The sequence below is a fragment of the Canis lupus genome, chromosome 12 (genome assembly GCF_011100685.1).
Source record: "Canis lupus familiaris isolate Mischka breed German Shepherd chromosome 12, alternate assembly UU_Cfam_GSD_1.0, whole genome shotgun sequence".
In the NCBI taxonomy this organism is placed as follows: domain Eukaryota; kingdom Metazoa; phylum Chordata; class Mammalia; order Carnivora; family Canidae; genus Canis; species Canis lupus.
In genome coordinates this window covers 25,273,048-25,288,787 of record NC_049233.1, presented here as the reverse complement: position 1 = coordinate 25,288,787, position 15,740 = coordinate 25,273,048, and positions in this window count along the sequence as shown.

Genomic DNA, 15,740 nt, shown 5'->3' with positions numbered 1-15,740 from the left:
TGGCTTTCTGTAAGAGGCAGTGATGGAGACGGTGGGAAGTGGTTAGACTGAGTTTCTAATTTGTATGCGGATGGAAAGAAAAGGAACAGTAGGTATGAAAAAGAGTAAAGGATATCAAACATATCCTTTATTACTCTTTCAAACATTGAAGATAGGAGATTAGGAGATTCTGACTCTTGCATTTCTTTGCAAATATTTGACTCTACTTAAAGAAATATTAAGAAAACATAAAGGAAAATTGTGCTATTTTAAGTTTAAAGTTAGTATCCTTTAGCTCCATTCCAAAATTCAGATATTATTTTTTCATTTATTTCATAGTTATTTACTGAACATTTACTATACATATAGTGTCATTCTAAGTAATAGAGATTTGAAGATGGGTAAGATACAGTACAGTTCAGCAACAGTGTCAAAACCATAAAATTTCCATTTCATGGAAATATCTACCACCTCCAAGTCACAGTGTATTCCCAAACATGTATTTTTTCCCATGTGACCAATCTATATACATTGTAGTAAGGGATAAAATCATGTGAACTATAGTTGTAGGTTTGATGTGATCTCATAGTTGTATGAGAAAGAAACAATTAGGTGGCCTCAGGGAAGATGTGGTCAGTGCCATTCCAGCAGTCAGGGAGGCATGTCTTTAAAGAATACACTATTTTTCTAACAAGATTTCAGTGTCTTCTTTAAAACTGAGGTAATACCTCCCAAATACCTCAAGAGGTTGTTCCAAGGTCCATCTCACCTTTTCTTTTTTTTTTTTTTTTTTTTTTTAGATATTATTTATTTATTCATGAAAGACACACAGAGAGAGGCAGAGACATAGGCAGAGGGAGAAGCAGGCTCCATGCAGGGAGCCCAATGTGGGACTTGATCCTGGGACTCCAGGATCACGCCCCAGGCCAAGGGCAGGTGCTAAACCGCTGAGCCACCCAGGGATCCCCCATCTCATCTTTTCTATATCTGTAAAATCATCCTATAATATTCCAATTGTGGAATTTACATAACTTATTTTCTCTCATAAATCTCAATAATCATTCCTTTCATTATTATGTTGTGGCTTGACTCTTCCACTTAAAAAAAGTTTTAAAAAGGGAAGATTAAGGTTTTAGCCTTGTGCATTTCCACATTAGCTGTCTTTGCCCACTTACATTTTAATTCTGTGTTTGAGTTCTAATATTGTATATCTTTTGTGCCATTAGATTTCAAGTTCCTCAAGGCAGGACTTTGATTAATTAAAATATAGCTATAGTACCTATATCTAGAAGGCTTAACATATATTAAATAATAACCATTTCAATATCAGAACACATTAAAGGAAAGCCCAAACTATTTACATTGTACGTAGGATAAATTCTCTATGTAAACAGAAATACTGCATCTACCTATCTCCTTATGTATATCTTAAAATATTATTTTATTCTTCTTCAAAAGTCAAACATTTAGAAAATTCGTTTTTGGAGACCTCTTCTAGCCAAGATTAAGCAATGCCCTCCCTGAAACAAACAAACAAACAAACAAAAACAAAAATAGATAAAATAGAGGAAGCAAGGTTTTAAGATATGGCACAAGGAATGAAGAACTGTGGCCCCTGAGAGACAGGAAACAGGTGAAGAAAGCCCTACGGTTGTCCAGCTTACCACTTGAAAGAGTTTCCAGGAAGGAGGAATTACCAAACTGAGCTTGATAATCTCTCTGAGTTGAGAGGACATGGTTGAGATTCCAGGGAGACCAAGGAGGCTAGAGAGCTCATACAAGAATATCAGATAGGAGAGAGTTACATGAAGAGAGAAATCCAGAAAACTTCAGAGAGTCCCACTTGAGTATTTAGCTGAGTACTGATCATCACTTGTATGTGAGAAAACTACCCAAATCCAGGGAAAGAACCATCTGAAATAATTAAACGGAACAGTTCCAGGTGTTTGCCCATAACTGGAAGTAATACCTAGTCACAACAGCCAGATTTCAAAACTTCAAAATGCATGAGGCATTGGGTAGAATATTCAGGAGGGTCTTGCCCCAGTGGTAGAGAATAATTAGTCCTAGACTGATCATTACCCCAGATCCACATGACAAATCATAAAAATAAGATGAAAGGTTCAAATCAATTCTAAGCAAATTAACTACATCCCAGAACAAAGTTCAAGAAGATTTATAGAAACACAAAAACATTCAACACTTAATAAGATAAAATTCACAATGGCTGCCATCCAATCCAAGATTATCAGTCGTGCAAAGAAACAGGAAGGTACAACCCATAATGAGGAAAATCAGTTGAGTCAGAATTGATACAGATATTAGAATTATTAGACAGCAACATCAGAATAGTTATTATAACTATTCCATATGTTCCAAAAGTTAAATAGAGAAATTGAAAATCTAAAATAAGATCCATATCAGAGTTCCTGGGTGGCTCAGTCAGTTTAGTGGCCAACTCTTGATTTCAGATCAGGTTATGATCCCATGGTCATGTGATCAAGCCCCAAGTCAGGCTCTGCACTCAGCATGGAGTCTACTTGAGATTCTTTTTCTCCTTCTCACTCTGCCCTTCCCACACACACACTTGTACACACTCTCTCTAAACAAATAAATTTTTAAATCTTGAAAAAAAGATCCATATCATACCTTCATAGATGAGAACTACAATGCTGGAGTTGAAAAATACACCGGATGGGATTACAAGCAGATTTACACTGCAGAAGAAAAGATCAGTGAACTTAGAGATATAGTAGCAGAAACTATACAAAATGAAATACAGAGAGGAAAAAAAACATTTTAAATGAAAAGTAAATCAGTGATCTCAGACAACCTCAAGTGACCTAAGATATGTGTAATTGGAGTCCCCAAACAATAGAATAGTAAGAAGAAAGTGGAACATGTATTTGAAAAAATAATGGCTGAAGTTTTTCAAATTTGATAAAAACTAAATCTATAGATTCAGAACCTCAACAAACTTTAAGCATAAAAAACTTCAGTAAAAAACCTACAGTAAGGTATATCATAATCAAATTGCTTAAAACCAGTGATAAAGATGAATCTTAAAAGCAACTAACGAAAAATATACATTACTCATAGGAGAGCAAAAATAAGGAGAATAGCACATTTCTCTTCTTTGAAAGGCACAAGAAAATTAAAGTAAAACCACAAACTAGGAGTAATGTTCAGATCTAGATCTGATCTAGAACTTGTATCGACATTACACTGTAAAAAACAACTCTCAAAACTCAGTAATAAGAAAATAAACAACTAGATTTTAAGATGGTAAAAGATTTTAACAGATACTTTACCAAAGAAGGTATACGGATGGGGATCCCTGGGTGGCGCAGTGGTTTGGCGCCTGCCTTTGGCCCAGGGCGCGATCCTGGAGACCCGGGATGGAGTCCCACGTTGGGCTCCCGGTGCATGGAGCCTGCTTCTCCCTCTGCCTATGTCTCTGCCTCTCTCTCTCTCCTTCTCTGTGTGACTATCATAAATAAATAAAAATTTTAAAAAAAAAGAAGACATATGGATGGCAGTAAGTATATGCAACCACGTTCAACACCTTTAGTCAGGGGGAAATGCTAATTAAAACTACAATCATAAACTATCACCCACTTAGGAGAATGTCTAAAATTAAAAAGACTGGCCATACCAAGTCTCTGTTGGCAAGCATGTGAAGGAACTGGAACTCTATTGCCTATTACCTATTATTACTCTATTACCATACTACTAGTGGTAATGTGAAATGGTACAGCCACTTTGGGAACATTCTGGTACTTTATTAAAAAGTTAAATATACATGACCATATAGCTCAGCCATTTCACTCCTAGGTATTTTCTGAAGAGAAAAGAAAGCATATATCCAAAGACTCATACACAAATGTACATAGCAGCTTTATTTGCGACCGCAGAAACTAGAAACGGTCACATTTCCATCAACAGTCGAATAGGTAAACAACCTTGGTACACCCATACAATGGAATACTACTCAGGAGTAAAAAAGAAATGGAATATTGATCAATGCAACATAGATGATTTTTAAAATAGTTATTCTGAGAAGAAGACAAAAAGATAATATAACAGCTTTAGAAAATACCAACTTATCTATAGTGACAAAACACAGAATAGTGGTTATTTGGGAACTGAGGTCTGGTAGGAGAAGGACGGAGGATTTCAAAGGGACATAAAGAAACCTTTAGAAATGGAAATGTTCACTGCCTTGATTGCATTGATACTTCTACTGGTGCATGAAATGTCAACACTTGCCAAAATATGCACTACAAATATATTCAGTTTATTGTATATCCCTTATACCTCCAAAAAAGTTGACATTTAAATATAAAAATAAATAAAAGAAAATGAGATTTTAAAAATAAATTTTCTTTTTCAGAGCAGTTTTAGGTTCATAGCAATATTCAAGCAGAAAGCACAGAGATTTCTCATATAGTCCCTGCCCCAACACATGCACAGCTGCCTTCATGATCAACATCCTCCACCAGGATAGTACATCTGTTACAGCCAATGAACCTACACTGACTCATTATTATTACCTAATGCTCTGGTTTACATTACTGTTCATGATTGACATTGTACATGCTATGGCTTTAGACAAATGCATAATGACAAGTAGCCATCGCTAGAGAATCGTACAGAATAGCTTAACTGCCCCCCAAAAAACCACCTTGAAAATGAGTTGTTTAACTCCTTTTAACACTTTAATTTTTATACATATCTTATGTGATAATTTTATAAACTAAAATTTGTATCTTTTTTATTAACTCAGCTGCCTTTTGGAAAATGAGTGATCAAAGAAGATATATCCTTGTACACCTGAAAAATTCATCTTTAAATTTTATATGGTTAAGTACATTTATGTAAAACTTTATTGCAGGAGTTCAGGAGTTCATGTTTCTTTTTAAAAATTCTGTCATTGCTTGGTTGGTCTCCTGCATGCTTTAGGCTTTTTGACTCATTCTTGATGCGAAAGATTTCATACTGAGACTCCCTGGTGGACACAATAATGAAGGTTGTTTAGTTGATATGGTTTTTTTTTCAAACTTTACCACTACACTGACCCCCAAGTATTAAATCTCAGCATGAAGACATTTCTAAGTTACATTTATACAACATAGTCATCCATAACACTTCGGGGATTTTATATAATGGTGTCAAGGTTATCTTCTCTTAGCCACTATAGTTTTTCATAATCACTGGTCCCTAACATTATGGCTACTGCTTATAAAAACAGTGTTTTAAAAGATTTTTCTTATCAAGGTGATGTAAAATGAATATAAGTGCAAATTTTCCCATCATTATAAAATAAAAATCCTTTATTACCTCATATTCCCCTGACTAGTGGCATGAATACACATGGTGTGTTTTATGACTTGTGTGATTTTTTTTTAAATATCACATTTACTGATATGAGAATTTCAGAAAAAAAATTTTAGAGAAAAAATGTTCCTCTGATCTTTCTGTTGTATTTTGGTCGATATATTACTAAATTGTTTAAATACTAGATCTTATCAAGCTATTTATGTGTTAAACAATGATTCTTCATAATCCTCCACCTAATGGAAAAGAAATGAAGGTATTATCTAACAAATATCACATGGCAAATTTACTGTGGCACAAACCACAGAAAATCAGAGGATTTTAGACTAACACTCAGAAATAGAAAATCACGTGTTACACGATGCATTTGGTTTCTGGTTAGAAATAAGGCACAAGTTTTCAGGAAAACTGAAAATTGTTTTGATGTCTTTGTCTCAGTGTTTCTGTAATGGCACCATTTTTCAGTTTTGGTACAGGTCACAAAAGGTAAATAATACATTCTTTCTATTCTTTTGGTGGGGGGAGGGAAGCGGAGCCTTTACAAATATTGGTATTATTAGAGTTGCAGTAGCAAGAGGATCCAGTTCTAAAGGTCATTTTTGTGACATTGTTTTATTCTTGCTTACTATGAGGATTCTGCATTTTATGCATCTAGATTTCATCCAACAAGCCAAAGAATGGATTTCCACAGGAAATTCCTATTTTGCTTGCCAATAAAACTATTTATTGTTTTCCAAATATGTGGGCTTAGTACATCTAAATATTTTTAAAGGGAGAGTCTAAAGAATTCTGGGCTAAGGTTAATTAAGAAGCAGCGCAATGAATTGACACCCCTCTTTTATTCAGACCCAGTTATTTATCAAATCCTTGGTGTCTTCAGCATTATAGTAGGATATACTGTTTGTTTGATGCTAGTATTCTTGGTGGTAAAAACTGAGTTGCCAAATACAGCCTAAAAGTAGGAGATTATTAAACGGCATAAGGTAATAGGAAAATTAGATAAATTTTATTGAATAAGAAATCTAGAAGTCAAGCTCACTACCAAAATTTACATATAAATTTGCTTATCAGGCTGTTCAATCAACAATGATGTGTAGGACACTTTATAGGGAAAGGACACTAAGGGTTGTTGGGAGAAGAGGCTTTCTCTGGATGCTGGAAACTCTGTGATCCCTAAGAGTTAAAGGCTAGAACAGGAAATATCTGGGAAATGGACATCTTCATAAGAAGAAAACTTGGGGGATCCCTGGGTGGCGCAGCGGTTTGGCGCCTGCCTTTGGCCCAGGGCGTGATCCTGGAGACCCGGGATCGAGTCCCGCGTCGGGCTCCCGGTGCATGGAGCCTGCTTCTCTCTCTGCCTGTGTCTCTGCCTCTCTCTCTCTCTGTGACTATCACAAATAAATAAAAATTAAAAAAAAAAAAAAAAAGAAGAAAACTTGGGAACTCAATTAAGGAAATAAGCTTAATGCCTGATTTTTATCAGCCAATGTTTAATACATAGAAGTTATAACTTCAGAGCCAGTGAGTAGAGACATAATGGAGGTAGCCAGGAACTACCAAATACCTATAGTCCAGGAGGCCAGAGATTAAGCAACTTCTAGTATCAGAATGCAAATGCCAGGGAGATCCTTGGGTCTTTGAGAAAGCTCAGATGAAAACCCTTGATATGTATTCAGTCATTATGAACAGTTAAAAGCTTTTGACAATTTGCACATCACTCATAATAAAGAAACACAAATCATAACTAAAATGAGACACCACAGGTTATTTCAACTTGGAAAAAATTGAAGTTTGATATTTTTAGCACATTGTTGATAGAAGTATACATTTCTGCAACTTCTGGGGAAAGCAATTTGGCAATACATGTCAAAATTACAAGTGCCCATAGCCTTTGACACAGCAATTCCACTTCTAGTAATTTTTCCTATAAATACACTCACAAGTGTACAAAATGATCTATTCATTTAATAAGTAGTGGGTGAGCATTAGCTGCATGTAAACTTCCATTCTAGACACTGGGAATAGAGCAGCAAACATAGTAGAGTCTCATGAAGCTCATGTTGGTTGGAGAGACAGGCTGTAAATAAATAAATACAGAATATGTCAAGCAGTAGAATGAATAAAAAATAGGGTAGGAAGGGTAGGAAGTAATGAGAGAAGGATGCTATTTTGTATAAGTAAGGAAGTGACATTTAAATAGAGATCTAAATGAAATGAGGAAGTGAGTGATATAGATGCATATGGGAAGAGTGTTCTAAATACACATCATCACTGGAGCATCTGGGTGGTTCAATTGCGTGAGCCTCCAACTCCTGAGTTGGGCTCACATCATAATCTCAAGGTTGTGAGATTGATCTCCATATTAAGCTCCACAGCAAGCCCTCCGCTCAGCAGGGAGTATGCTTGAGATTCTCTCTCTCTCTCTCTCTCAAGTAAATACATCTTTATATAAATAAACATGCATCATCAAAGCATCATTTTAAAAAATGGAAAACAACCTATATATATAATCAATAGGGGCTCAGCTCAATTAAATAAGTTAGATATAGTACATATGTTTTATATATATTTATATATGAACATGGCCAGGGTACTGACCTGTATTTCACTGAATCTCTGTGTTGTACCTTTCAAATTTTGTACCATATGTATGTACTCAGTTTCATATATAAAACACATATGACGTGGTTTATGTTAAATGTCTAAATTTAGCTAAGGTCAAAATTATTTATCCTGCTTAAAACATTTCTGGGAGTTTGGGGAATCCCAAATGATAATATTCTATAACGTAAAATACCTGGAGAAATTTATACACAAGTATATGTCACATGTGTTACACTAAGAATATTTCTGGAGTTTTTTTAAGATTTTATTTATTCATGAGAGAAACAGAGAGAGAAAGAGACATAGGCAGAGGCAGAGGGAGAAGCAGGCTCCCTGTAGGGAGCCTATGGGGGACTCGATCCCAGGGCCCCGGATCATAGCCTGAGCCAAAGGCAGATGCTCAACCACTAAACCACCCAGGTGCCCCATTTCTGGACTTTCTGATAAAGACAGGCCCTCAGCAAAGGGAAAAATATTGTACCTTCGGAAAGAGCAATTCAAACCACACATCATCATCTATGTCACTAAACAGGACTGAATCTCACAGATCCATAGTATCCTGTCAAATTTTTTAAGAATTCATATTACCACTCTTTTGAATGAAAAACATTCTGTATGTTTTGCCTGTTTCACATTTGAATGAAAAATAGTCATAAAAAAAGAAAAAAAAAAGAAAAATAGTCATAAAGCAAAGGCCTAACACTGAAAACAAATTCAAGCCGACAAACTAGGACAACAAATCAGAACAAATACACTAGCACTGAAGCCAGGGTCCTGACGAAAAACAATGCTAAAATAAACTTAATACATTCAATGTCCCTGTCTTTTCCTTGATTTTTTTGGAGGAATATGAATTTGTCGGGAAGCCATAAATTTGCTATAGTCAGATAAGTTATAGAACAGAAAATAGCTTTAGTTATAGGAAAAAAATTCCAATATTTAACTGACAAAGCTTGCTCATGTTGACTTACTCTTATTGACCAGGCACACCAAAACCTGACAGCTGTAATCACTGTTCCCAGTGATGTCTTCAAACACTCAGGTGTGAGAATGGCAAAATGAGCAGAGGCCGTGCTGGGAGAGATGCCAGCAGGCATGGTAAATGAACCATGGTGATGGCTCCACACCAGTGGATCTGGACGATCCATTCCCCAAAGCCCTTCACCCGTACTTTGCCGTCCCCTTCCCCTCCCCCCCCCCCCCCCCCCCACTGCCAGTAACTTTCAGCTTGAAAAGACTCTGTATAGAACAGCTGTGATAAGGAGAGTTTCTGGGATTCTTCTCATTTTACTTAATTATTTTCAAAGCTGAGGTAAAAAATTATAAGAAGGGCAGATGATTTTGAGACTAGGAAAAGTGGGGGGAAGAGTATTATTTTCCCAAAGTATGCTAATGCAGTCTGGGAAAGCACTATTCCCTAAGCTATTCCTTTGTGGTGTTCAACAGTTATTCTGAGTTTGGACTCAGGAGATGTGTTTAGAGACAAGCTCAGAATGTGCTGCCTTTACTACATTTCTGTTTTTGTTATATACATGTTCATCCTTCCTGGTGTTTTAGCAAGCAAAACTGTATCTTCAAATCAATAGGAGACATACATAGTAACTTCTCATGTTGGCATTTCCTGTAATTGGCAATGGTGTCCACTGTATTGGTCTGCTCCTTTTCTCAGAACTTTCTTATCTCCCTTCAGTTACCTCAAGCCCCATTGAAATAGACCACCTAAATCAGTCTGAGATATTTCAAAATAGTGTCCTATCTGTTTTTCAGAACTCAAAGTGCAGTTGCATGATACTATTTTCTCTAGCCCGGTAACCACAGAATATAGCCAAGTGAGTGATGTGTTCCAGTACAGATCTAATCCCAAATCCTTTTCAGATGTCAGAGAAATCAATGAATCACGAATGGCATGTACGGCTGTCAACTTATACATGTAATAAACACAGTGCTTCATAACAACATTAGCTGAAACTGCTATAATGGTTTTACTTTGGTGTATTACTCTATAAACCTATAGCAACACAGGATTTGTAGATGAAATGCGAAAGGGGCAGGAGACAAAGAAACTGACCATGATGGTGAGGACGGTTGCCAGAAGCAAGTAGATAAAGATTTAAAAAACTCCTCTAAAAGCATTCCTTTGCAATTCATGACAGTTTCAGTGGTAATATCAACATTATGTTGAGCATTCTCACCCTCAAAATTGCTTGCCAGCCTGTACTGCACAGCCACCACACGAGGGACCAGAGACAAGGGGAGCCCTGGTCTTGCTCAACGCTCCTGGAAATGATACCACAGAGAAGAGATCTAGCTAGACCGCAGGAGCATCATGGATTCTACAAGTCCCACAGACTGTTTCAGGATTTGGAAGCCTGTACTGTTCGAGATCTTTTTGTTTCCTGTGCAGATGTAGGTACACATGGTGAATAACAATAATCCCCACACTGTAAAACTGAAGTTGCAGCTTTTCTGCAGACTGCATTCTGCCCAAATCTGTTTCCAAGGCAATTGGAGTTTTATATCTTAAGACTCAAGAACACATAGTAGAAGCTTATTGATGGAGATTTCATCTTAAGTGCAAACTTTGAGGTCCGAAGAAATGATGTAGAGTATTTATCAATAAAAGTTTATTGGATAAAATTGGAGTATATTTGTGATAAAAGCTGAGCATGCTTCTGTTTATATCAAAGAATTTGCAGTGCTGATTCAGGAAAGGACAATTGAAGAAAAAAGGATGTGAAACTCTTAGTAACAGCGCCTACTGGTGAGATAATCAGCTGAGAAACTGAAGGCTCTACCATAAATGTGACTACTATGGATTAAAACACCAGGTACAACAAACACAGTGGCTCCCACAATTAGCGGTTAAGTGTGTGCAAGGAGTGCAATGGAAAATAAACTGGCTGTTTCCAAATATAGCAGCATAGTAACTTTTGACCATATATACAACAGCCTGCCTTTACCAAGCAGAAACAACATGAGGCCATGTGCAAAAAAGGAAAGGTACAGGGGCTTAGGTCAGAACACAGTTTACACATGCCCATCATCATTTAAAATCAATTTATTTCTCTGTGAAAAAGAAAATCTCTTCAGAATTTTTTTTGAACACTCTGGATTCCAATTAAACTGTGGTATCTGGGGATGTGGATTATAGAACCAGGAGAATCTTCCCTTATTAGTATATCATTATAGGAAAAGTGTCAGTCTGCTCTTCTGGGTTATGACACCTGGTTTGTGCCAGATAAACACAAAAATATTTTAAGAGGAATCAAAAATTAAATGGCAAGTACTTTACCTTTCCCTTTCTCAGAGGATAAGTTTGACTTTCAAAATAAGATTTACCTGCTCTTACTACCTCACAGAAGGCTATTACTGGCTTCAAGATTTTTCTGAATAGAGGAGCAAAAGAAAGCATTTGTAGAGCAAGATGAGCCATATTGTCACCCCACCCCCACCACATTCTCTGGGCTTCTCACTTTCCCATCCATGAGAAGTTTTCATTGATTTGTCATTGAGTGCTCCCTAGAGTCCCATGAAAGCATGGAAAATGTGACCATATGTTTCAGCCGTGCCCTTGGTCGTGGAGCTGCTGACACCTTCATTGTCCAGCCTTCAAGATTCTTTAGTACATTTTATGTCTTAGAGACAGAAGTTATTTTAAAGTGATTGACTGAAGCAGAGCTTCTGGAATTAGAACAGGTGTGATTTGCGTACACATCTGTTTGGTCATAAAATATTGGCAAGTAAGTGGGATATCCAGGCTTGCAGCTGCTTTCTGAAAGCTGCACGCTGCAGTTAATACCCTTCTAAGACAGCAAGAGTAGGGAATGAAATATTCTCTCATTGTAGACAACAAAAATTAAATTAACCATGTTTTGCTTACAATTTATCATATATTTCTCAATCTTTAATAAAATTAAGTCATCTAAATCCATTGATTCTAATTTATTCTTTTCTTTTTCTTTCTGTTTCCTTATGGAACCCATTGGCAGAGATGTAAATATTTAACAAAATATTTTGAATCACACGTAAACATTCCCATTTGCTTTCATCATTCCCTTAGAATAAACCTCTGAGTAATAAATATATTTCTTCTTAAGAGGGAAGCATATGCAGAGAACACACACATGCACACACTTAGGACCAGTTAAACCATTCCACTGGTATTTGTCTCATCTTTGCTCTGTTGTAAAGATATACTTTAATAAGTATTGACCAATTTTGAGATGGAGACTTCTAGGAATACTTTATTAATGTGTTCAGATAGACAGACCTCTGGATTAGTAGTATTATATTAATACATGCTCAGAGAAAGTAAATTTTAGCTCTGCTTCTGTAATTCCCCTTACACATTTATACGCAAATAGTTTCTTAGGCCAGGAAACAAACTACCCAAAGGAAAAATCATCCTGACTTTCACACCAAGATATAAGTTCTCCTCTCCACAAGGCCAGTATTTCCACTGAGAGAAGTTGCTTATGGCAAGATTTAATATTCATTAGAAAACCGTGCCTTGGAGGTTATTTTCATCTGTTTTGGCACCTCCAAGTTCTTCAAGAGAACTTGACACATAAGCCATTTGACTTTAAATAGCTTAAGGCAAAGAAAAATACCTAGCTATCACTAGATTTCTTAAATGCTGTTCTTTCCCTTAGACCATTTTAAATGTTTGTTCCCCAACTGTTGGGCACCTCCGTAGTGTCCATCAAGACCCTCGTTGAGGGCTGCCTAGGTGGCTTACTTGGTTGAGCATCCAACTCTAGATTTCTCCTCAGGTCTTGATCTCAGGGTCGTGAGTTCAAGCCCCACATTGGGCTCCACACTGGGTGTGGAGCCTATTTAAAAAAAACAAAAAAAAAACCTTGTTGAAATTACCAGGTGTTTCACATTGTAATTCCCTAGGACTTATGAAACATATATAAAGAACATGCTTAAGATAAGCCTAACAGACAGTGTGAGCCAATGCCCATGCAGAACTACCAAAAAATAAGTCCTCTCAGCCATCTCCCAAGGGCAAACTAACAGGGTTGCCCAAGAGAAGGTGCTTTCAGAGCTCACAGATGAGAAGGCAGGAATATGAAGGCTGGAGGCAAGCTGATCTGCTTGCACACTCAGGATGATGAGAATCAAGAACCATCTGAAGGCCACAATCAGTATGGAATTTCTGTGTGTGTGTGTGTGTGTGTGTGTGTGTGTGTGTGTGTGTGTGTTCTACTATGATGTTAAATACAACAGGTCCAAAATAATCTTCTGCAGAAAAACTGAATGCAGGCCATATTTTTATCTGGTATCTCTGTTTCCAACTTCTTATTCATCTTTCAGTTTTCCCAGTACATCTTCAATTTCCATAAAATATTCTTTCATCAAGTTATTTCACTGCTGAGCATCCTCTAAAGATTCCTGTTTCCTTCTGGGAAAAATACATGGTATTTCTAGCTATGATGCTCTATAATTGATCTCTACATTACCTATTTCTGATTTCTCCCCCAAGACCTACACTACATTCCAGATCACTTATTTTTTTCATTCTTTTGACAACATACCAAGCTTAGTTTCTATTCTAAGTTTTGGTCCTGCAGTTCCTTTCACATAGCCTTTCCCCTCATTCCTAGCCAATTCCTACCCATCTTTTAAAAAGCAACTCTTTTAACATAAACAAGGGAGTTTTTCTATCCGATCCTGGCTTTATTAACCCTCACCTACCTACATGACTCATTTTAGCCATTCGTATACTACCACCCATTCTTATGTGTATGATCTATATTTCTAATTATATTGGTTCCTCCTAGAGAACAGGTACTATTTCTTACATTTTTTTTTCCTAGCATTGAGCATAGCAGGCACTTGACAAATACTTAAAGAAGAACGAACACACGAACCAATGTGCATGGAATAAAGAGCTGAGAAGAGGTCAGGAATTGAAGCTGAGTTAGGTCTACATTATTCCTGTTGAACTCTAAATTGCCATTGCCAAATGTCCATGTTAACTCCAAATCCTTAAACACATTGTAAAAGCCAGTTAAATGTAAAATGACTTCATAGAAAAAAACTGTAAAAACAAAAGTATCACTGAAGCACCAGTTTCAATCTAACATTTAAAACTAACTTTGGGGCAGCCCTGGTGGCTCAGCGGTTTACCGTTGCCTTCAGCCCAGGGTGTGGTTCTGGATACCTCCACATCCGGCTCCCTGCGTGGAGTCTGCTTCTCCCTCTGCCTGTGTCTGTGCCTCTCTCTCTGTGTCTCTCAGGAATAAATAAATAAATAATCTTTAAATAAACAAACAAATAAATAAAACTAACTTTGTCTTCTATATATCAGGGTAATATTTCCAGGGTAATATTATATACTGGAGATAAATATATGTTAAAGAATTGCATGTGACCAAAGTAAAAATCCTGGAAGGACAGCAGATACATAGATTATTTCATTAAGTGTATTTTCATGTCAAAAATTAAAACTTCTAATGTTTATGGGTAATAATTTCTAGTCAAGTCATCATGATATGTAAATATGAAAGTAACTAGGTCAATGATACCTGTAAAATATAAACTATTATAAACTCTTCAGTCATTTGAGAAATATCTAATTAGCAAAATAGTGCTTGATAAAAAATAACTGGGGTTTGCTTTGTACAAGATCTCGTCCTACGAACAGTCTCAATTAATCTTCTTAACAAATCTGTGAATTAGATACTATTTTTCCCATTTTACACCTGAGGAAACTGAAGCCAGAGAGGCTAAGTAACTCGCCTAAAGTCACACAGCCAATAGAGGTCAGATCAGAATATGTACCCAGGAGTTCAATAGCACTTTAGAAACAATCCATGTGTCAGTTCCTTTGTCCAGGCAGATGGTATTAATAATGGTGAGTGACATCATGATCCATGATGATCCGTGGCTGAAAGATGAATCCTTGCTTAGCACAGAGGGACAGAAGAGTTTGTACATTTTCAAAATATTAAAATCCTGGCTAGAATCTGTTCTTAACACTCTTGCTTTATTGTTCATTTTTGCATCATTACTGCCTTATTCAACAGATCTAATGGACTTCCAATTCCTTCACCATTTTATGAAGGACTTGGTTAAAATAGAAAGCATCCCTACTGATATTTTAATCCCTGCTGAAATGTGAGAGAAACATAGCAGATATAAAAAGAAGAAAAACAAAATCCTTGAAAGGTCTGTTCTCTGTGATAAAGTATATTACAATGAGCTTCCTCAAGCCAATAGCTTGGAAAGAGAATTTCAAGTATCCAAAGGACCATATTTGATGGTCAATTGCAGTCTAAAACTCAAAAAAAAAGTCTAAAGTCTTATACACATTAGAGTGTGACCTTAGGGAAGTTAATTTATTTGTGGATCTGTGTCTTCATCTGTCAAGTAAAGAGACAGATGCTTTCTATTTACATCATTTACTCCTTAATGTACTTGTATGTTTGTTTCTTATGTTTGCTTTAATTTACAAAAAATTTGAAATAATTGCATAAATATCCCTGTATACCTAATGACTATTTAACGAATTGATGGTGAATTTTCTTTTATCGCTTTTCTTTTTATTTTGAAAAAATGCAAAGCTATAAGAAATTGAAAAAAAAATAGTTTAATAAACAGTATGTGTCCTTCACCTAGATCTACCAGTTGTTCAAGTCTTCCCACATTTGCTTTGTCTTGTGCCTCCCCCTCTCTCACACACAGGGGCATATCCAGTTTTTTGACAAAACTGTTCCAAAGTAAATTATAGATATCATGACCCTTTGCAACTAATTACATCACATACATCTCTTAAGAACAAGAATATTCTCTTACATAAACACACCATTATC